Genomic DNA, 23,750 nt, shown 5'->3' with positions numbered 1-23,750 from the left:
GGCAAAATGTTGAGCTGTGTGAATGATGTGATGCACTCATTCATTAACACCTACACTGATTATAATTAGAACAAATGAATGAATATAATTAGGAGAATAGGTGGAATATTTTCACTTAGTTATACAAATCAATATATTAAGTATTATACACCCTACATGACCAAAAGTATGTGGACACATGCTCATCTAACATCTCATTCCAAAATAACGGGCATTAAAATGGAGTTGGTCCCCCCTTTGCTGCTATAACAGCCTCCACTCTTCTGGGAAGGCTTTCCACTAGATGTTGGAACATTACAGTAGGGACTTGCTTCCATTCAGCCACAAGAGCATTAGAGAGGTCGGGCACTGATGTTGGGCGATTAGGCCTGGCTGGCAGTCGGCGTTCCAATTCATCCCAAAGGTGTTCGATGGGGTTGAGGTTAGGGCTCTGTGCAGGCCAGTCAATTCTTCCACACCGATCTGGACAAACCATTTCTGTATTGACCTCGCTTGGTAAACAGGCGCATTGTCATGCTGAAAAAAGAAAGGGCCTTCCCAAACTGTTGCCACAAAGTTGGAAGCACAGAACTGTCTAGAATGTCATTGTATGCTATAGCGTTGAGATTTCCCTTCACTGGAACAAAGGGGCCTACCCCGAACCATGGAAAACAGCTCCAGACCATTATTCCTCCACTACCAAACTTTACAGTTGGCACTATGCATTGGGGCACTTCACAATAACAGCACTTACAGTTGACTGGGGCAGCTCTAGCAGGGCAGACATTTGACAAACTGAGTTGATGGAAAGGTGGCATCCTATGACAGTGTCAGGTTAAAAGTCACTGAGCTTTTTAGCAAGGTCATTCTACTGCCAATGTTTGTCCATGGAGATTGCATGGCTGTGTGCTCGATTTTATACACCTGTCAGCAATGGGTGTGGCTGAAATAGACAAATCCACTAATTTGAAGTGGTGTCCACATACTTTTGTATATACTGTATAATGTATAGTGAATATATGTATATGCAATTATCAGTAAAATACATATAGTCCTCATTATATATAATCATGCTTGGTTGCGAATATTGCTTGTTAATTGTGGCTGCAATATGGGGCAAGAAAATATGCAAATGCCTACCCATATTTCACTCTATATAAACAAACTGGCCCATAAACCCACAGCCCTCTGTAGCCCAATTCAGTTTGAATCAAAACCTATTTACAGACTGCCATCTCCTCTCTCCCCCCCTCTTCCTCCAATCCTTCCTCTTCTCTCTCTCTCTCCCTCTCTCTCCATTCCTTCCTCTTCTCTCTTTCAACTCTCTATTGTCACATTACATGAACGAGAGCAGAGCAGCAAAGTGGTGTAGCTGCAATAATCGGGGGCACAACACATTCTATTAAAAGAGCAATATCACTTGTGTTTGTGAGTTGATGGTCCATGTTTACCATGACAGAGATCGTGTTGCATATGTTCTCAAGGGTCATCAATCAGTATAAAGGTAATGCGTCAGTGACAGTACTTTGATGATGGGTGAAGCACCTTAACCAGATGGGAAGAAATGTCTACAGCAAATAGAAGTGAGTTGTTGTTCCTTCTATTGGGATAGTTCATGGCATGTGCCTGAGGGTGGCCTTGCAGTCATATATACTGTATTTGCATGCACATACACAATTCTTCTGGCTGCATGGGTACGAATCCTGTCTCCCTTCTCTCCTCGTCTCTCTGTCTCTCCATTTCATACCTGTCTCTGTCATTTAAAAGGACGAAAAGAGAGATTGCACATGGCCTCTTAGTGACTGGGCTGCGGAGACTTTGGGTGGCCTGCCCATCCTGTCAGCAACTGATATCACCCCTCTTCACTAGACACGTGGAACAATTCAACCTTATTTAACGGTTCTATAACAATGCTTATGTCCTCCTGTTAGAGAATATTCTTTCCTCTCCTTTATTGGTCCATCTGTTAGCACTGTAGATGCTTTGCTGACTTAAGTGTGTACTTCCCATGCCAGCAAAGCAAATAAAATTGAATGGAGAGGAAGAAAGAGAGATTAAACGAGGGATGGTGCAGAATCGGAGAGTGAGAATGAGCAAAGAGATTGAGAAGGACTTGCAACAGAGAGTGAATTAAAGAGAAGCGTCTTTCCCCATCCCCTTTCCACCCACTCTTTAATGTTATAGGGCGATGTTGGCTTCTGCACTTATTTGCTTTGGCGTGATAGAGCTGCACAGGAGCCCCATTGTTCACCATTGCAGGGGCTCTCTCTCACGATCTCGGAGGGGTAAAAAACAGGAGTAATAATTGCTTACGTTCGCACCCTGCGGAATCGGTGTCTCCTGTCAGCGCCAGGGACCGATCGAGGCGATATCAGATCGTGGGTCGCTCGGACTGGGGCCCGGAGGCCCCAACGCAAACACTCACACTCAGCACTGCTGTCTGCAGTCACCCCCCGACGACAACAATGTGCATCACTACATTCTCCCTGGGAGACTAGCCCCCACTGATCTAGATCTTGCTGGCCTGATTCTGACTAGACCCAGAAAAAGATACACTGAGTGATTTTACTACATGGGTTCGATTCCCTTGCATCGTGTCAGTGTTCCGTTCCATTGTTTGTGTCCACCGTGATGTCGATGGGGCTATCGGGAAGCACACTGATGTTCTTCGTGCTGCTGTTTCCCGTCTGTTGCTTGAAGATGTGCGGGAAATCGAGATCCTCTCACTATGGCGAGAAAGAAGAAGAAGATTTCACTGTAAATACAAGGTTATTTAATACACTGACTGACTCAAGAGATACCTGTGTAGTAAACATATAGGACCTGACATTTGATTACAGACAAGCTCACTAAGGTATTCTGGGGTCTTACCTCCAACTATAAATAGAATTACTTACTTACTTACTTACTTAAGCCCATCGCCCAATAAGGAGTAAGCCATCAACCTTGCCTCCACAGCGAACTCGACTTTGGGCAGTCCTCTCCATCTCATTCCACAGCCTTTCTGTAGGATGAACGCGTATGAATAAGTAGGATTAATCCTATTTTAATTGATAATATGAATCAGAATTCGTAATAAATACATCCTCAGTGCAAATAAGCCAAGGAAGGCATTGTCTTTGTGAAGAACAAGTGTCAAATCCAAGGCAAGCCAATCAGCCGGCGCACCAAGCCCACAGAGCTCCTAATATGTCAAGCTAATCATATGAAAATATGGATGGGAGGATGATATTATAATCACAATAATAATAAATAGGAAGGATGGCTTAGCAATGCCTTTACAGTTTACTTGTTCCATTTTAGGGATGAGCAAGACTGGATAGGCCCACTGCAGAGAAGGCTCGAAACGAAACATTTCAATTCAATTAAATTCATTTTAATTAATGCAACTGGTAGGAAACAAATGGGGCCCCCAACAATGAAATGAAATTACTCACGAGTGAAAGCTTATCAAATCAACAAAACCTTTTGACGTTGAGAATATTAAATCACAATGCCGGAAAATGTGCATTTGGTATCAGTTACACTGGGCGTTTAAAGGGGAAAGTGTATCTGAATGCCCAAATGGATTCCAAAGAGATTTGAATTTGGAGTTTACCTTTGCTTCTATTGTAATCTAATATCTGATCTGAGATATTTCTCCACATAAGGTTTAAGCAAAATATAACCACCATGAGAGTTCTACATATCCTTTATGAATATCTGTCACGTGACTGGGGGGGGGGGGGGGGGGGGGGGGGGGGGGGGGGGGGGGGTTCTAGTATTGTTATTTCTATGTTGGTGTATTTTGTATGGTTCCCAATTAGAGGCAGCTGATTATCATTGTCTCTAATTGGGGATCATACTTAAGTTGTCCATTGTTCCCAACCTGCGGTGTGGGATATTGTTTGGGTTAGTGTGTTGAGCACTGCGGCGGTCACGGTCGTGTTATGTTTGCTGTTGTTGTGTCTTTGTGATAAAGTGTGTGGAACTCTATTCACGCTGCGCCTTGGTCCACTCCTTTCTGACGAACGTGACAAAATCCTTCAAAGTCTCCTTTAATGCATTTGAAGTATTCTTTATTTTTCTGTGTATGTATTCTCAAATGGCCTACAGCATATGGCTGCAGAATAAAACTGTAAAGGAATTTATAATACACAGGAGAACATGTTGAATATAGAAGTAGCCCTTACGCCAACATCTTTGCCCATACTGAGCTTTGCAGTTTCTTTCAACCCATAATCCTTCTTATGCCTGGCAAGTCTTTCCTTAGTGACCTTGGGATCTGTGGAAAACCCTCATCTTACTTCCCCTCTTATAGAGCCATGATCAGCCCTGGGTGATATTCTGATGGACTTTTCTATGTCTGCGCCTGCCAATTAGACTAAATAAGAGTGATTGATACTCTCCCTCTAGCTTTATTGACCGAGGGGTCGGATTTCTCTATCAAAGATGCAGGCCTCTGAATGAGACTTCTTTGACTTGCAAAAGCTATTTACTTATCCATTCATGTTATTAGACAGAAGAACATTAAAAATAACTTCAGTTCATATTTCTCTCTGGTCTGAGTCCATTGCTCTTTCAGTTCCATAGCAAAAGTTCATCATCCACCGTTATTGCTGTAAAGCTTTATATAGACACATTCTCTTACAGCTATGACAGGAAAAAGTGAATGGGGGAGATACAAAGTGACGAGAAAGTCATCAGCTGTAACAATGTGGGATACTAGTGAATCACAGACAAACTCACACGAAGACCAGACCAGATCCGGAGCAGAGCAGACCAGAACAGACAAGATCCTGAGCAGACCAGAACAGACCAGATCCGGAGCAGAGCAGACCAGAACAGACCAGATCCTGAGCAGAGCAGACCAGAACAGATCAGATCCAGAGCAGAGCAGACCAGAACAGACCAGATCCTGAGCAGAGCAGACCAGGTCCTGAGCAGAGCAGACCAGAACAGACCAGATCCAGAGCAGAGCAGACCAGAACAGACCTGATCCTGAGCAGAGCAGTCCTGAGCAGAGCAGAGCAGAACAGATCCTGAGCAGAGCAGACCAGAACAGACCAGAACAGACCAGAGCAGGCTGAGTGGCTCTAGCCATCTAATGAGCTGCAGCCCCAGCTCATGTCTGTCAGTGGCATTATGTGTGTGTACAGTATGCGTGTGTGTGTGACAGGTAGACAGACAGACAGACAGACAGACAGACAGACAGACAGACAGACAGACAGACAGACAGAGATGGAACTTGAGAAAGAGTTTTCTGTCAATTTCTTTATTTAACTTTACATTTTTTATACGTCTGAGTTTTGACCACATACAACTTGCAATTTTGACTCATTAAGATGCAGGACACTGACGGCAGGTCTGCTTGTTGGGCTGTTTAGCTAACTAGCTGGCTAACGAGTTTTGATTCAAATTTCATCTGGACTGCCCAACAGCTCTGCTCAAGCAAGTTGATGAACATGAATTACGTTCATCTATTTTCATGAATTGATTATAACCTGCCATTTGTTTATTGTGTTTCAGTGTATTATTTTTACAATGGCCATTGTAATTCTGCCTGTTGTCTTGTTAAAGAAAGAAAAAACACTCTCGCTCTCTCTAAGACCGCCCCACGTTTGTTCTTCCACATAAAGGGCCTAGACGTTGAATATATCGATTTTTGTCTGCCAAATTTCTTCTCCAGCTCAACCTATTATACAAATACTATTTATTGTTTATTTCTTCAATTTTTCAGTGCTGTATTTCAGTACCCCCGTATTCATAAAACAGTCCACTAAACGACTTACCATTTATGCGAATTGAACAAGCCCATTGCTGTTGAGTTTGTTCACTTTAATTAAGTGATTAGGTCACCTGCCGTTTTAAATAGGCTAGGTGTGCCAGTAGGTCGTGTGTGTCAGTTGAATGTCTTTCATAGGGCAGCCACTGTTTTTAGCTGACAATATATGAAGTTTTAACATTTTGGAACCATATTCTCAGTCGTTGTTTTAACACTTGAGGTAAGGTACATAGGCTAGCTCTTTCACAAACATAAATGTTCACAGCTAGTATGATCTTATCCGCATGACCAGAGCTACGTTTACACAGACAGACCAATTCTGATCTTTTGACCAATCAAATCAGATTTTTCCACATCAGATCTTCATCAGAGCTGATCTGATTGTTCAAAAGACTAATTAGTGGGGGGGGGGGGGGGGGGGAAGATCAGAATTGGTCTGCCTGCGTAAACGTAGCCATAGAAAACCGAAGGGGCTATTTCTCCAACTCCTCCCTTGCCTTGGTTGGAAGTAGACTAGCTGGGGCCGGGCGTGTCGCGGTGGGCGGGCTCCAGTGCGGTGCTGATGCTGTCTCTTCTATTCCACGGTTGCAGGTGGAACGGCTGGGCTGGCTCATTTCGCATCTGCTAGCTGGAGGAGAAAAAACAGCATTCTGATCTGCTTCATGCACTGGATAACAAAATAAGCGGCACGTCCAGGAATATTACACCGTTGAAGTCTGGAGAGTTATCGGGAAGGATTTCAGAAAGACACAAGTAAGGACTTAATTTTTTACACAATACATTTAGCTGTGGTCACAATTCCTTTGCGTCTGCGTTTTCTGATAGTGCTGCTGTGCTGGATTTGGATGTTCCAACAGCGTGACAAACATCAGAGCATGGTTATGTCAGACTATGGACCTTTTTGCTGTCGACTGACGTTCTGAAATAATGTTTTGTGTTGAAAGAGAGGCTAGAAAGTTGTCATGATAAGACACCGTTTCATTTGAGCAGAATGTATTCGTGACTGTAGGTGGAATAATGCTTAATGGGTCAATATTTTGGAGGGGATTAGACGGACCTGGCAGCGGTGTCCTTTGGGATAAACCATATCCTAAACGGGCAGACCGCTGTTATTTTTTTCTGGGTTCAGAATTTGTCACGCAGCATCTTCAGAGATTTCCCACATTGCTAATAGCTTTTTAAACGTGCATATTGCTGGTGTGGCCGAAGGGAATCGGGCGGAGGGAACATATCTCGCACTTGCATTTTTTGACCATCGCTGCGGGGTCTTGAGTTTGCAGTCCCGAAAAATTAGAAAATAAACACAGGGGAGTGAGTTGAAATGTTCACAGGGTCAGAAAAAATGTGAGGAATGTGATTACTGTGAAAATGTATACAACTTACGGTTGAAATATTACATGTGAGGATCCGAGAATCAATTGTGAGACGCGTGCGTCTTTTTATTGCCCACTCTGTCTTTAGCCTACATCCACAGAAGGCTGCTGTATCGGACCAAGTTCAGAAACATAGTCATATGCTTCTTGCTGCAGTGAATGAGACAATAATAACACTTCATCCATATTCTTCTCAGTCTATTCTCGTTATAACGATTTCTCCCTTTAGTGACACCTTTTCCAAATCGTTGAAAGGAAGCATTTATTGGTTTGATTTACTGGAGGCTCGATTTGGGTGCTCAGGAGAGAACGATTGAAGTTCAAAACATGGGCTTCATTAAATTCGTTTTCATTGGCTCTCTACAATTATATTTTAAGGCTTTAATATGTTCACAACATCTTCATCAGGCCACTCGAGACCACGCATTCTCCGGTCTCTGAACCAGTGCGTTCCAATTCTGGCAGCAAAAGATGAAGATCCAACACGATTTCATTGTAGTTGCATTTACTTACAAACAGATATAGAAGATGACATAATTATAGCATGGTTTACATTTTTAATGACAAATACGCATATTTGAGAGAGTGGCATTATATGTGCAATTGCGAATGAAATGCTTTCCACCATGCCGCCATACCTTAGCCCACTGGGGTGCGTAACCGTCTAGGGCAGGAACGGTCATCTTTGATCATGGTGGGGGCCACCGGAGAGAAAAAAAATCTAGTTTTACAGCTAAATTCCTGCCATTCTACACTGTAAAAGTGTCAGCTGAACTTAACATGTTTTGTTGGCCAAAACTTGAAAATACTTAGGAACGAAAAAGGTTAGGGACACCCACAGTGCTTTTAACATTTTCAACTTGCATATTTGATGTCTCAAATATGTCAGTTTTAGACATTGTATGTTAAAATCACTGTGGGTGTCCCTAACCTTTGTTTTAAGTTTGGGCCAACTGAACAATTTTAGTTCAGGTAACACTGACAGCGAACACAATTTGCCATAGGGTGGAGAGGAATGTTTACATTTTTGAATATGATATGTGAGTGAGAGTGACTAACAAAATCAATGGGCACCCCTGGTCGGTAATTCAACCATGATTACTACAAGTTTAGATAGCTGGCCGCTAGACTAACTTACTGACGTGACGGCCATAGCAAGAGAAACGGCTGATGCACAAACAAATGCACCTTGTGTATTCTGCTTTTCAAACGGAAGTTGAGACCCCGACTGAGTTAAAAAATAAAAAAAATTGCCCATCCCTGCCAATATCAGAAAGAGAAAAATACTGTGTTCAACGACAGTTAATGGTTACCTTTACATGAACAATAGTGCTACATAGGGAATACCCAGGGCTAGGCTGGAAGCTTGGAGTTGATTAACGCACACATACAAGTTAGGTAGTGTATGTCGCTTATCGAACAGGCTTCTAATTCAAATACGGACCCCTGGGACAAATCATTGGTAATGATGGCCGTTCTGTAGTGAGAGCATCTATTGCAATTTTATAGCCAGTTGCATGGCCTATATACCACTCCTCAGATCTATTATGTTCTTGTTCTCTTCTTCTTACTGTCTATTCTAGCTTGGGATGTTATTCGGCTAGGTTGATTTTTAGCTGACCAAGTTGAAACAATATTCTATGAATCACTTGCATGACCAGCTCCTCTCACCATTGTGTTAAAGGGAAATGCAACCAATAAAATGAATTCAACCATTTGAAATGTGATCGCTGTGTCACAAGCTATTGATTTGGAGTGCTCTTTCAGGGCATTCAGGCCATGCTATTGACTTTTGTGTCCTCTAAAGCTGTTTTGACTGACAGTGAGTGAATAGTCAATTAATAGCCCCTAATTAGCATCTCTTCTAATATGCCTACATATTTAACACGGTGGTGCTGCCAACAGAGGATGAACTGTAGGGCCTATGTGCACACTTTCTCCCTATTGTTTTACTCACTGTGCTTTATGGAGGGTGCTTAACATTGCTATTGTGGGCTGAGATGACTTATAATAATTGCAAATTCCCTCTGATTTGAATAATTGTTCCAGACCTTTTCACCATTTGTTATTCTGTGAGTGCAAAAATGGAATTTTAAGGTCTCCTGCCTAGCTTTGCTTGCTCTTATCCACTGACATGCAGCTTTCCTGAGTACAAAAGGCCATACAAATCTGCCAGTGTTTGAACTCAAATAATTAGCCTCGTTTGAAGGCCTCTGCAATCAGCATGCATTGGTACATTGGATAGCCTCTAAATTAGGCTTTTTGAAAATCGGACTTATTCACGTACCTCGAGGAAGTAGGCCCACAACCTATAAGTTCTATTGTGTTGTATTGCATTCTATTATATCGTATTCTATTCTTCTCTATACTGGTTTGATAATGGGCAAGAGAGGGGCATCATCTCTAAAATGTCAACCGCGTGATTAATTTCAGGATACTTTGTTTGGTATTCTACTGTAGTGGAGAGGTTCATAAAGCAAGATGTCAGACACGAGGCCTCCGGAATCCTATCCACTGTGTTCTAAATAGCTGCCCTTTCCCTGACACAGACATCACGGGTGCCTCTCACTCACCTCGTTTGAGACATGCCCCGTCGCTAGGCCATCGCTAGGCTGACACGGGCATGACCTCCTGTTCTGGTTCATCACTGTCAGGGAGGGATGGAGGGAGAGAGGGGGAGAGGAAGGAAGGAAGGAAGAAAGAGAGCAAGGAGGAGGATCGCGAGGAACGAGAGAGGGAGAATCAGGCACGGTAATCTCCCTGTAATCCCTAACACCGCAGCGACGAGAGCAATCTGCCTCATTAACTCTCTACTCCTACTCTTTCATCCCTCCATCAATCCCTCCATCCAATGAAGGAATGAGCAGACGTGCTGAGGGGGAGGTACAAGGCAGACAAGCAGACACTTTCAGTTGCAAAGATAAGGGGATGGTACGGAATACAATGACCCCTCTTTCCACCTACCTCCACACTCCATTCCCTCATTTGTGTCTATGTGTCTGTGATGAGGGGAGACGTGCCCTGCCTGCCTGCTCTGTCTGCTCCAGCCTCAGTCTCAGTCAGTGCCTTGATTTAAGCAGAGCAGAGGGAGTTATGGGAGGCCTCTGATGGAGAAGGCCCTATGATGTAGCGATGTACTTAAAGACCCCTCACTGTCTTCCATACTGATTGGCTGGATCCTTGAAAGAGAGAATACGGAGTGGAGTTTTGATTGATCTGATCGGGTACTTCCCTCTGGATGTGCTGGTTAAGATTGAATGGTAGGCTTGGAAGGAGTCATGCCACAAGGAATAATGGCAGGCAGTTGGTTTGGGGGCTTTTTGGGGATGTTACGTTTTGAAGTTCTTTCCGGGATTTGGTGGATGAACGACAAAGGGATATTCTCAGAATTTGCCTTTGGTCTTCTAATTGATACACCAAAGGGACTGCAGTTGAAAAGCTCCTGTACCGTATAAACGCAATGAAGAAAAACAACCCATCTATAATTCCACCAAGATTCAGTCGTAATTCATTCACTGGATTTCACAAGTATGGTTTAATCATGCATGACGCGATTTTCTGAGTAGTTGAATGAAGTAAAACCTTTTCATTTCGGAGTTATCCCCCAAAACGGCAACGCATAGCCAATTAACTAATTTACCTCTGGCAAAAGCCACATTTGATATACACTATTTGCATAAAAATCTATCAATAATAAAGACAAGATGGAGGCTACATGCTTTTATCCTCCTTTCCCTCCTCCTCCTCCTCCTCCACTTTCTGCTGTCATAATACCACACATCTTTAGAACTCACCAGACCTGGGTGTTTGGGGGTTGGCATTCCAGGTGTGACGCATCGCGTTAGCACCCTCCAGCGAGCTATTTAACCTAAATTACTCCAGCACAAAAAGACAGCTGCTTTCTCTGGTTTAAAAATACTCCACCTCGCCTGCCTTCGGAAGGGCAACTGTTGGGCAAACAGAATGCCGTAAGCGCTCCGTTGATGATTTATTAGGTTTGCCACCGCCCTGGGGACCTTACCTTTTTGAGACAGTGGTAAAAAGATGTCCTAACGCACTGTGGTTGAAGTGTTTAAATGCCGGCAGGTAATAGATCCCATTTGGCCCCATAATGCGCCACGAGAACTTGTTACACAATGAGGATTTAAGAGGTCAGAATATAATAAACCCCTTATCAAACTGTTAGCGCCGTTAGCTGTAGAGGGGGTCAGTAAATCCAACGCCAATGCTAACACACTACACTTTATAGGAGTTCACAAGCTAATCTGCCCCAATGGTTGGAAAGATCAGTCAATTGTCTTCGGTGCTCATTTCCAACGAACCACTTCGACAGGAGGAGCCAATGGGACATGTTAATTGTTGCTGATTGGAAAGGTTTATGGTCATAAGGAAGCATTGTGTACTGTGTTGTGTACTGTGTACATTAGGTACTGGAAGCAGTGTGTATTGGAAGAGAGGCAGTCGAGTAGTAGAGTTGCATCCATTCCAGTCGGTGACGTTCAATATCAATAGAGTTGTACTCTACTCATTTTTTTCTGATATTGATAGCTGCCTACTTAGGAGTGACCAAGCCTCGGACACAGCCTTGAATCCATGCCGATGTCGTAGGAGCTAAAAGAAGACATCAATCCTTCACTGTAAAATGGATTCTCTTAAAAGTTGGAAAGATGGACCCGGAAGTTCGGAGGGAATAGGGAAAGGTTCACAATCGTCAGTCTAGATCACGGTGATCTTTTGTTTCTTAGCAGTGACTTGCACGTGACTCATCTCGGAGATGGAGAGCTTCAGCCAAGGACACAATACAATACTTTCTCTTTGTTCCGTCTGCCAGTCCCCTCTCTCTGTCTCCTCAGTCGTCTGCTCCTGTGTACCCCTTCACAAAATCATTCTGACGGAAGAAAAGAAGGAACACATAGGTTGTTCCCTTCACCCAGACTGCGAGAGGGATCGAGTCACAGTATAGCTCAATCCCAGAATTCACCCGTACCTTTCCATGCTATTCATTGGACGAAATGAGGTCTAGATTGTCCCCACACTTGGGAAGAATGAGACAGGTGGCCTGGGGTTGAGGAGGGCGATAGTGGTTGAGATACGCACTGGTTGTGTGGCACAATATCAGAGTTGCACTTTTTTCCCTTCATGCGGCTGCAAGGGAAGCCTATTTGAGAAGCACAAAGGGTCCTCTTCAGGAGAGGGTGAGGTGCTCACCAGCCACAATGGGTCCTCTTAGAATGGGCCAGTGGGGCGACGATGGCCTCTATTGGGTTTGTGCAAAGAGCGTGCCTTAATCAGCACCAGCCCATCATAGATACTGCTGGATTCTGATTGGAGATGACAAGGGAGCATAGTATAACACAGGCAGGTATGACACCCATTCACAGACTACACACAACCATTGGACATTGGATGAACGAGTGAGGTCATGCAATTATCTGCATCCCCTCGCCTTTGTGATGAGTCAGATGAGATTAGGTGTATAAATGGATAAGTGGTGACTTGCTGTCTTGGCCATGAAATTTTGAAAATCAAAAATAAAATCAATTGAATGTCCTCAAATTGCTGTGTGTGTGTATATGTATGTACAGTGCCTTGCGAAAGTATTCGGCCCCCTTGAACTTTGCGACCTTTTGCCACATTTCAGGCTTCAAACATAAAGATATAAAACTGTATTTTTTTGTGAAGAATCAACAACAAGTGGGACACAATCATGAAGTGGAACGACATTTATTGGATATTTCAAACTTTTTTAACAAAGCAAAAACTGAAAAATTGGGCGTGCAAAATTATTCAGCCCCTTAAGTTAATACTTTGTAGCGCCACCTTTTGCTGTGATTACAGCTGTAAGTCGCTGGGGGTATGTCTCTATCAGTTTTGCACATCGAGAGACTGAAATTTTTTCCCATTCCTCCTTGCAAAACAGCTCGAGCTCAGTGAGGTTGGATGGAGAGCATTTGTGAACAGCAGTTTTCAGTTCTTTCCACAGATTCTCGATTGGATTCAGGTCTGGACTTTGACTTGGCCATTCTAACACCTGGATATGTTTATTTTTGAACCATTCCATTGTAGATTTTGCTTTATGTTTTGGATCATTGTCTTGTTGGAAGACAAATCTCCGTCCCAGTCTCAGGTCTTTTGCAGACTCCATCAGGTTTTCTTCCAGAATGGTCCTGTATTTGGCTTTTACGCCAAACATAACGTTTTGCATTGTTGCCAAAAAGTTCAATTTTGGTTTCATCTGACCAGAGCACCTTCTTCCACATGTTTGGTGTGTCTCCCAGGTGGCTTGTGGCAAACTTTAACCGACACTTTTTATGGATATCTTTAAGAAATGGCTTTCTTCTTGCCACTCTTCCATAAAGGCCAGATTTGTGCAATAAACGACTGATTGTTGTTCTATGGACAGAGTCTCCCACCTCAGCTGTAGATCTCTGCAGTTCATCCAGAGTGATCATGGGCCTCTTGGCTGCATCTCTGATCAGTCTTCTCCTTGTATGAGATGAAAGTTTAGAGGGACGGCCAGGTCTTTGTAGATTTGCAGTGGTCTGATACTCCTTCCATTTCAATATTATTGCTTTCACAGTGCTCCTTGGGATGTTTAAAGCTTGGGAAATCTTTTTGTATCCAAATCCGGCTTTAAACTTCTTCACAACAGTATCTTGGACCTGCCTGGTGTGTTCCTTGTTCTTCATGATGCTCTCTGCGCTTTTAACGGACCTCTGAGACTATCACAGTGCAGGTGCATTTATACGGAGACTTGATTACACACAGGTGGATTGTATTTATCATCATTAGTCATTTAGGTCAACATTGGATCATTCAGAGATCCTCACTGAACTTCTGGAGAGAGTTTGCTGCACTGAAAGTAAAGGGGCTGAATAATTTTGCACACCCAATTTTTCAGTTTTTGATTTGTTAAAGAAGTTTGAAATATCCAATAAATGTCGTTCCACTTCATGATTGTGTCCCACTTGTTGTTGATTCTTCACAAAAAAATACAGTTTTATATCTTTATGTTTGTAGCCTGAAATGTGGCAAAAGGTCGCAAAGTTCAAGGGGGCAGAATACTTTTGCAAGGCACTGTATATATATATATATATATATATATATTTTTTTTAAGTAAAACTCTTCTGACAGGGGGCACGATGACCCATCTTACTGTCACTTTCTGTTGTTCTGAGTTTCTCTAATGGCGGCCCCAGTGTTGTTTTTATTTTGGTCGTCGGGGGCGATTGAGGCTGTGTCATAGAGGCTATGTTCTGCCCGCCCGGGCGCTCTGTGCTCTGGTCTTGAAGGGGGAAGGGGGAAAAAGCCGAGATGTGATCGGTCGGGATGTGTCAGAAGCTTCTACCAGAAAGCGAGGTAACTCAAAAGACGAGTCACAGCTCTCTCCCCCTCCACGCCATTTCAATAACAATCCAGTCTGATCGGTTTAGAACATTTCTGACTGACTCCAATCTGAAGTACTTGGGGGTTTATTCATTATTTGGGATCCAATCTCACTCAATATTCCAGCATTATGTACTTTTCGATGCCTTGCATTAGTGAAATTAGCCCGAGCTCTGAATATACATAAGGGATCACCGAAGTGCATCCATGACATGTACTGTACCTACTACCACTGTATCTTAACAGTCCACACATGCTCTCCTCATAATAACTCTCAGTGTTTCTCATCAACACCACGTCCCCCAAACATTCCCACAACCCTCTCCAGTTCTCAAACTCCATCCAGAGATTGATTATCAGGGATCACCATTTTTTGGGGGGGACCTGTGTCTCTCTTATCAGCAGTTGTTAATAGGATTTTAGCACATACTTGTGATCCAAGTCCATATTCCATTCATTTCCCAATGGCAGAGTCCATATTTATCAGCAGTTTTCTCCCTCTTCAATCTGCTGTGATTCAACATTTGGCCCGGTGTGTGAACTGTTTTGGTGGTGGCTTGTGCTTCTGCTCCCCGGTGAGGACCCAGAATAACACTCCAGTTGTGTGTGTGTGTGTAGATGTTTATGGTGCAAATGTGTTTTCTGTGTGTGTGTGGTTCCTTTGCCCAGGCTCCAGATCAGTGCCCGATCTGACAGCTCTCCTCTCTTGGACTCTTTAAATACTAGTGCTTCCCCTGTTTCACTCTGTGTCCCGCTCTCTCTCTTCCTCTGTTGCACTCTGTCTCCCCTTATCTCCCTCTGCCTCCTCCCCTGTTGCACTCTGTCTCCCCCTCTCTCCTTATCTCTCTTCCCCTGTTGCACTCTGTCTCTCTCTCTCTCCCTTTGCTGGTGCGGGCCAGTCTCATCAAGATCTCTGTCCCCTCTACTTCTCATGCCATTTCACACGCGTGCATTCGGGAAACACACATGCACCCGCGCGCACAGACACACAGACACACAGCGTGTAAATACAGACGTTGTGGGGAGAGAAAGGTCAGCTCCCCCCAAGCCTAACAAACTTTTTTGGAAGGTTTATCGATTCAAGGCTCTTGCCAAGCAATTTTCTCCAAGGCTCCCAGACTGGGTAAGATCTGCAAGACCGGCAGATTGTCCTAGTTGCTCACTGCTCAGTGTGTAACCCTGTGGTTCTGTTGCCAAACATAAATCTCCAAGACTTGGCTAGCTCCCTCATGGCAATGGGGGAAAAAAAAGTAAATGGAGGGAGAAACAGTATTGTTCAGACCTTTTCATCTTGCTCTTTGTTGATTCTACTGCATCTCTGTTTCTTGCTGGTTGGTTTTTGTTCCGAGCGAACCTCCCTGGAACGGTTTAGGTTGATTGCGTGTAAGCTGCCTGCAGTCTTCTGGCGTTACTTTAGTAGTCCCTCGTGGTTTGCCTCAACACATTCGAGTGTAAGTCCTAAATTATTCATAGTTACCGTCTTGTTGGACTGCTGTCGACGTCTTGCTTCATTAATCATGGCTCTAATGATATGGCGTTTTCCATATGGCACTTGGGACGTGTTTTCTATAACAGTGACAGTAGTAGTAGGTAATGCACGTCTTGCTAAGGCATATTCCGATTATGGTCCAGTGGAAACTGTGTGTGTGTGTGTTGTAGTAGTTTTCCTCTCACCCATGCACCACTCTTCTCCACAAATACCCATTCAGAATTATACTGCAAAGGACTCACTCAGCGAAAAACAAAGGGATGAAGGAGAACAACAATGCTGGACAGATGGAGGGGAAAGATAGTGTTGTGTCATGCGTGGCTCTGCTTGTGTGTGCAAGCATATCTTTTATGTACAAAAGTTGTCACACCTACTCATTAAAGGGTTTTTCTTTATTTTCTACATTGTAGAATAATATTGAAGACATCAACTATGAAAGAACACATATGGAATCATGTAGTAACCAAAAAAGTGTTAAACAAATCAATATATATATTTTATATTTGAGATTCATCAAAATAGCTACCCTTTACCTTGATAAAAGCTTTGCACACTTGGCATTTTCTCAACCAGCTTCATGAGGTAGTCACCTGGAATGCATTTCAATTAACAGGTGTGCTTTGTTAAGTTATTTTGTTTTGTGCTGCGACCATGTTGTGTTGCTACCATGTTGTCATATTGTGTTGCTAACGTGCTGTGTTGTCATGTGTTGCTGCCATGCTATGTTGTTGTCTTAGGTCTCTCTTTATGTAGTGTTGTGTTGTCTCTCTTGTCATGATGTGTGTTTTGTCCTTTTATTCCCAGCCCCCGTCCCCGCAGGAGACCTTTTGCCTTTTGGTAGGCCGTCATTGTAAATAAGAATTTGGTCTAATCTGATTTGCCTAGTTAAATAAAGTTTAAATAAATAAATAAAAGACTGGGACTATACTTTTTAAATTCAGCACCATGGACAGAGCCTCACCCCAAACACTTCCTTTCTGGTCCATTGGTACTATTTTAGCACCGAACATATATGGACAGCTCCTGTTGTGACTTCAGTTTACTGCCCCCAGTGATTTCAGCACCATGGACAGCTTCCATTCCCAAACACACTCTCCTTCTAGTCTAGGAAGGACAATATTGCAAATACAGCACCACACATATATGGACAGCTCTTGCTGTGCTGTGGCTTTAGTTAAATGGCTCCTCTGATTTCAGTACATTGGACAGCTCCCTACTCCAACTCTTCTCTCCTAACCCAGATCAGAGCAGCGAGTTTGTGCTTTCAGCACCACGGACGGGAGTGTATGATGGATTAGAGCTGTGGTGCAGCTGCTGTGTGTGTGTGTGTGTCTGTGTGTGTGTGCAAACTTCCTATTGTTCTATAGGTGAGTTGATGCAGGGCCGCCCCTCCCTCCTACCTCTTCTTCTCCATCTCTATTCCTCACTCCGAGTTTTACTCTCTGTTGTTACGGAGGGAGAAACTGAGGTCTTTGAAGGTAAGCATCCATTAAGTGCGGGTGATCTGGTTGGCTCCCAGGGCCAACACGGAGGAGGCTGCAGGAGACAGTATTAATGATTGACCTGTGTAAAGCCAGTGGTGGGGTTTACGGCCTGGGGAGAGGACATGCTGCTGTGATGATGACTGATTTCGCAGACACGTAAACACACACACACACACACACACACACACACACACACACACACACACACACACACACACGCAAGCAGGAATGCACACACACAGTGACAGAGTAGCATTTTCTTCTGCACACTGCTTTTTAATCAACTCAGACTTGCGATCAGCCAAAATCAGGGCTTAGGGCGAGACATGCTAATACTGTGATCAGATCAGATGGAAGTGTAATTTGGTGTTCTGATAAAGATGATCAAAATCCTATTTTTTTTTTTGTGTAATTCTCCTGATTGTGTGTACATACAATGCCATTGAGTTTTACATCAGGTAAACTGCTTAGAAAGTATCCCTAGGGTGTAAACTGAATGTATTATGTGAATTAACCAGCCTATCCTTTTGTAAATCTGACATCATTGCCAATACCTTTTTGTTGACTGCTTGACCTGACCGGGTCAAACTGGGCCCTATATTGGGGCGGAAGGGTAGCTAGTGGTTAGAGCGTTGGACTAGTAACCGGAAGGTTGCAAGTTCAAATCCCCGAGCTGTCGTTCTGCCCCTGAACAGGCAGTTAACCCACTGTTTCTAGGCCGTCATTGAAAGTAAGAATTTGTTCTTAACTGACTTGCCTAGTTAAATAAAGAATAAATAAATAAATAAAATAATAGTGTTTTAATATGACTGCACTTTCAAATCGCCATTGAAAGGGAAGATGAACACCCCTGAATTATAGTAATCCACTGTAAAGTAGACTTCATAGCCAGGACCCTGACTTTTTCTTTACCACGTGCCCTTACCAAGAAAATGTCATGGGCACAATTTTTTTTCTCTCGTTTATTGTTATTCAAAGTATTCCATGCCAGGCTGTTATGAGGTTGTAGCACGGTCCGCTAGAGGAAGCCCTGCATGGCATGGTGGCTTGGGGTGGCATGGGGGTGAAATCCCTGGGCAGCACCTGTGACCTGGCAAAGAGTAATCACAGTCTGCTGAAGTGGCAGCTGATGCCTTTCACACTCCTACAGATGGCCCTGGTGAGCCGTTTGTGTGTGTGAGTGAGTCTGTGTGTGTGTGTGTGTGTGTTGTCCCCGCCAAGGTCGTGAGCTCACTGGGATAGAGTTGCTCCTGATCTGCCGATTTGTGGAGGGCGGAAGGTGGGTGGCACGGGGGGAAAAGAGGTCAAAAGCTAGGAAGGCTTTTAATCAAGGTTGACATGTGACTTAGCAGGCAGGGCGAGACGGAGAGAGGGAGAGATCAAGTCCAGGAGAGTAAGAGGTGGAGGAGGAGGGATGGAGGAATAGAGGAGGAGCTGGAAGAAGAGGAGAACATTTGATTTCCCTCACACCCCCACTAACCACAATGATGTGTCATGCCTGTCATGACAGGCAGGGGAGAGGCTAATTCTAGGAGGGGGGAGGAGGTAGAGGAGCAGAGCGTTCACCCTCTTCCTCACTAAACAGGGCGGCAGGTAGCCTAGTGGTTAGAGCGTTGGGCCAGTAACTGGAAGGTTGCTGGATCGAATTTCCCGAGCTGACAAGGTAAAAATGGGTTGTTCTGCCCCTGAGCAAGGCAGTTAACCCACTGTTACCTGGGTGCCGAAGACGTGAATGTCGATTAAGGCAGCCCCCGCACCTTTCTGATTCAAAGGGGTTGGTTAAATGCGGAAGACACATTTCAGTTGAATACATTCAGTTGGACAACATGATGAAAAGAGGGGGGTGAGGGGCACCCTGAGGTTTGACATTAGATGACCTAAGGTCACCCTCGCTGTGGTTCCCCCCCCCCCCCCATGTGGTTCCCCTGGCTGGCTCTGCTCTGCCTTTACAATTCATCCCTCATTCATATGCTGCAGCGCTGCGTCAGAGAGCAGCAAGCCCAGAGGGGAGCATCCCCCACACAGAGCGAGGGAGGGAGAAAGCGCAAGACACATAGGGAGAGCGACAGAGCGAAGGAAGATAGGATTAAAGAAAAAGAGAGCCAGGGTGGGTAGGAAATGGGCGATCCACCGAGAGAGAAATAGGGGAATATTAGAGAAATAATGATTAAAAGAGCAGGGTAGAGGGAGAGGGCATCCACAAACACATCCCCCCCCCCCTCCCAGACTGAAGTTAAATGCTAAACATGTTGCTGTTTACTGCAGAGGCAGCCCTTAGCTCCCCGGGCAGCCCCTGCTCTGTGCTCTGGCTGCCTGCTTCCTGTGAAGGGGTTTGATGTGTCAACCTCATCCGAGGTAGACTGGCAGGCAGGCCGAGATTGTGGGGAGACCTGCCCTCCTGCCCTGCTCTCCTCGACTCCTTACCCAGGTTATCATAGTTCAGTTCGGCGATAACGCTGCTCCATAAAATATGGGGCGAGGCCGGGCCATATAACCATTAAATATTTCCTGCAGCATGTAGAGTAGAGATAAAAGATAGAGTCACTGCTATGCTCAAACTGCTGAATACTAGTTGTACTGTAGCTTCTAGCAAATAGTAGAGCTGTGTTTTTGATTGAGCCGTCTGGACAATCGTTTTTATGTCCGACAGGATTTCTTTATACCAGCGAGTCTTGTGAATGCATCAGAGTTTAGAGACTTCAAATGCATTTGGCCTTGATCCACTCCACTGCACACTGGATGCGGCATTGTCCTAGTGCCCTATAGAATTCAACCTATTTTAAACACGTTTGCTTTCGTAGAGTGAGCCGCTGCACTGGATCCTGGTTTGTCATATGTACAGGTTAAGCCTAGTCCTGGAGTTGAAAAACTAGCTCAATAGAGAGTCTCTATGAGAAGCTGTTTAGTCCAGGACTAGGATTCCTCTGTGTCTTGGCAACTGACCCATAGTGTCCTTTGTAGAACACGATAGAGAATGAAATGGAATGTTAGTGGAAGGACTCGCTAGTGTACGTGTGGCCGCAATGTGTCGACGACCTAAATGTCATCCGTTGCCGCAGCGTGTTTACCTCGGCTGGGAAGTGATGCTCGGAGGGGTACGTGACTGAGAAACTGACAGAGGGGGAGAGGAGCAGTTTCTTGGGCAATGCACGCGCACACACACACACACACACATTGGGCTGGAGTGACTACTAGTGCATTAACAGTGTCATGGGTTGAATTGGGTCTCCCAGTCATATTTAGAGGACGAGGGGTGATTGTCAGGGAAGGGTTAATGCGAAGCTCTCCTCCCGAGGCCCCGTGTCTTACCCCTCAGGACCCCGTAGTGTTCCATCATTGATGTCATCCCAGGACAAACAACATCTTGAGCAGAGTAACGGCCCCCCGGATGTCAAATTAAAGGCTGCCATCATTTCTAGCTTTTGCGATTTGTTGGGTTTCTTTTGTGTGAGTGTGGGGTCAGCTTACACTCATAGGTGTGAGTGTGGGGTCAGCTTACACTCATATGTTGGAGTGTGTGAGTGTGTGAGAATGTGTGTCTGTGTGCGAGTGCGATTGTGGGTGACAGATCTTAATTTGAGCCAGTTTCCTACTACAGAAAATAATCCTGCATAAACAGAAATGTTTATTATTATGTGGATTGTAATTAATGGAGATTTTTGTAAGAGTTCATACATTTTTAGTAAGGGGAAATCAACTCTGACACTTCAAAGTGGAAATGACTAACTTTGAAATCCTTTTTTAAAGGGGCAGTCTGCCATTGCTAGATAAATGTTTTTTGAATTATAAATTAATGACATGTACCCATTTATTCTGAAAGAATATAACGTAGAAATGCCTCATGTGCTTAGTTATACTCCATTATACTGTTATACTCCATCAGAACCCAAAATAGAAGCTTGTTTCTAAACAGCACAACTGGAAACAAACAGTATATGAGCTCAAAACATGGTTAAAACTATAATTTTGATATCATGGATACATTTGAGAGTGCTTACATTTCTCCAGCCCCATCCTCAGCTTTTACCGAAACAGGGGCGGGGCATAAGCTTTGTTAATGTTTCGACTAAGGATTGGTCCTTGAAACCTCAAATACACTGCACGTTTTACATTTCCTGCATTGCGGGAAAGTTTGCCTACAATAGGGTGATCAAATTAAGGTCCTACATCTGTCAGTGGATTTGTGGATTTACAATTGGATAATATACAGGGAATGGAGTCCTGCGGGCATTGAACAAGAAGCATTTACTTTCTTTGTTTACTTCAGAGTGGATGATGCTTGTCACAGAGCTGCTGTCCATTGGAATGTGAAGACTCTAATTGAATTAACAGAAGCCTTATGGCATATTGTTTCAGGCATGCTGCATTATGATGGAACACTGCTCATTCTTAGTGGGGAGATGAGGGAGAGTGGAGGGTGTGTGTGTGTGTGTGTGTATTCCCACACGCAAACCATTGTCATCATCGACTTCTGTGTGCATTTGTTTATGTGTGCATTTATTTATCTGTGCACTTGGGTGCGTAGGTGTGTGTGTGTGTGTGTAGCGTGTGTGTTTCTGTGTCACACACGGCACCCGGTAGTGCAGGACACCGTGACAATGTATGAAGATAAGATTAAGAAATATTTGTTTTATTTCCTCTCTCTGTCCCATTGGCCTCCTGCCCAGCTCTACCCCAGTCCTCTCTTCCTCCACCCATCCTGTGTTTATTCCTCCCGTCTCCACTCCTCCTCTCCCAGCCAAGCAAGCAAGCTGTCCTGCTATTGTCAGGCTGCTGCGGGGCCCGGCTGGATTTACGTCAGGCCTGTGGATGGGGAGATGATCGCTTCATCAGTCCAAGTGTAAATCTAGGAATATTTAACGGCTGTCGGCCTCGTCCATCAATCCAGGAACCCGCCGGCTCCCAGGGAACCTCTGGAGAGGCGATATACACTGGCCTTGCTTACACACACATGAAGATGCGCGCGCGCACACACACACACACACACACGTAAGCACACACACGCACGTAAGCACACACCCACATCCATGAATTCACTATCAAATGGTATGCACAACCACACTTACGCACGCTTAGCATATGCAGACATTGTTTTGCCATTGCTTACACACATGCACGCACGCACATGCAGATTTCTTGCTATCTACATCAGCTAAATAGCATCTGGCTATTTATTCTGTTTTCCAGTGTACTTATACTGCATTACATCATTGTAGCAATAGTATATAGCGCTACATATAAAATGCCCCCTTTCTTATGCTCATCTTCCATGCATTCCTATTCCGTCTTTGGCTCAAGTTGTAGCCTAGCGTCTTCACACGTCTGCCTATTGCTTTTGGCTCCGGTTCTTGGCTTCACTCTTTGGCCAGCTTTCCCAACTCTAGCCCAATGCTGGATCATAGCTTAACATGCGAAAGAGGCATTCAGTGAGCGGCAATTCAATCCCACTTATAATACTTTCATTTGTTATGGCTTTCCGATGGGTTTGATCGACAATGGTGTGTGAAAGCTCAGACTGTGGAAAGACTAGGGAGTATGTTGGCATGTGTAATATTGATTAAATCATTGATGGGATGAAGAAAGCAGCTCAGTAGTTTTGCTGTAAGTCGAGACAGTGTGTGTGTGTGTAGCATGTGTGTGCTTCTGTTTGTGTCGAGGAAGTGCTGTTCGGTGGTTGGGTTAGCACACCATTGTGATGTTAAGCTTAAACCTTTCTGGCGAAGTCTGCGGAAAGGATACGCAACGCAGCATGTCATAATGTCTATCCCAGGCTGTGTAGAAAGCAAGTCAGTGCTTTTGAATCATTAGTACTCACTACAGACGCAGGATCTTAATTTGACCACTCCTTTGGTGCTGAGAATTTTCCTGCGTGGCAGGAAATGCAAACTTGTAATGTATTCGAAGTTCCACTAGAATTGTATTTTCCACTTTAAAATGTGCATTCACTATAATCCACAAAATAATTCACATTTCCTGTCGCTGCAGGAGTATTTTCCTGCTGTAGCCAGCTGGATCAAATTAACATCCCACGTATGTACTCACATGATGTATAAGGATGAGTGAGCTAAGGACTCACATGTGAGTATAGCGGAAGTAAGCATGCCTTCCTGAGACCTGAAGAACTGTCATTCCAGACCCAGAACTGGTTCATGTGGTGCTTCTGGATTGTGTGGTGACGTGGTGGTGTGGGTTCAACTCCCGGATCCGCCATGGCATGGATGGGCTGTGTTATTCCACTTTTAGTACAGTTCACTAGAATTATGTAGTAAACTCTA

At 44.2% G+C, this 23,750-nt stretch overlaps 1 protein-coding gene across 12 annotated transcripts in view; it reads left to right on the top strand.

Annotated features, from left to right (window-relative positions):
* Positions 1-6,243: 6,243 nt before the first annotated feature.
* Positions 6,244-23,750, top strand: part of nrxn2b (neurexin 2b) — a 1,005,166-nt gene continuing 987,659 nt past the window's right edge. For all 12 annotated transcript variants that reach the window (XM_090183934.1, XM_036987703.2, XM_036987702.2 and 9 more), the window contains exon 1: positions 6,244-6,496. The gene's annotated coding sequence lies outside the window, so the exon portion shown is untranslated. The remainder of the gene's footprint in view (positions 6,497-23,750) is intronic.

Source organism: Oncorhynchus mykiss, chromosome 9, assembly GCF_057628025.1.
Source record: "Oncorhynchus mykiss isolate SJ-2025 chromosome 9, ASM5762802v1, whole genome shotgun sequence".
In the NCBI taxonomy this organism is placed as follows: Eukaryota; Metazoa; Chordata; class Actinopteri; order Salmoniformes; family Salmonidae; genus Oncorhynchus; species Oncorhynchus mykiss.
This window is presented reverse-complemented; position numbering and strand designations above follow the sequence as displayed.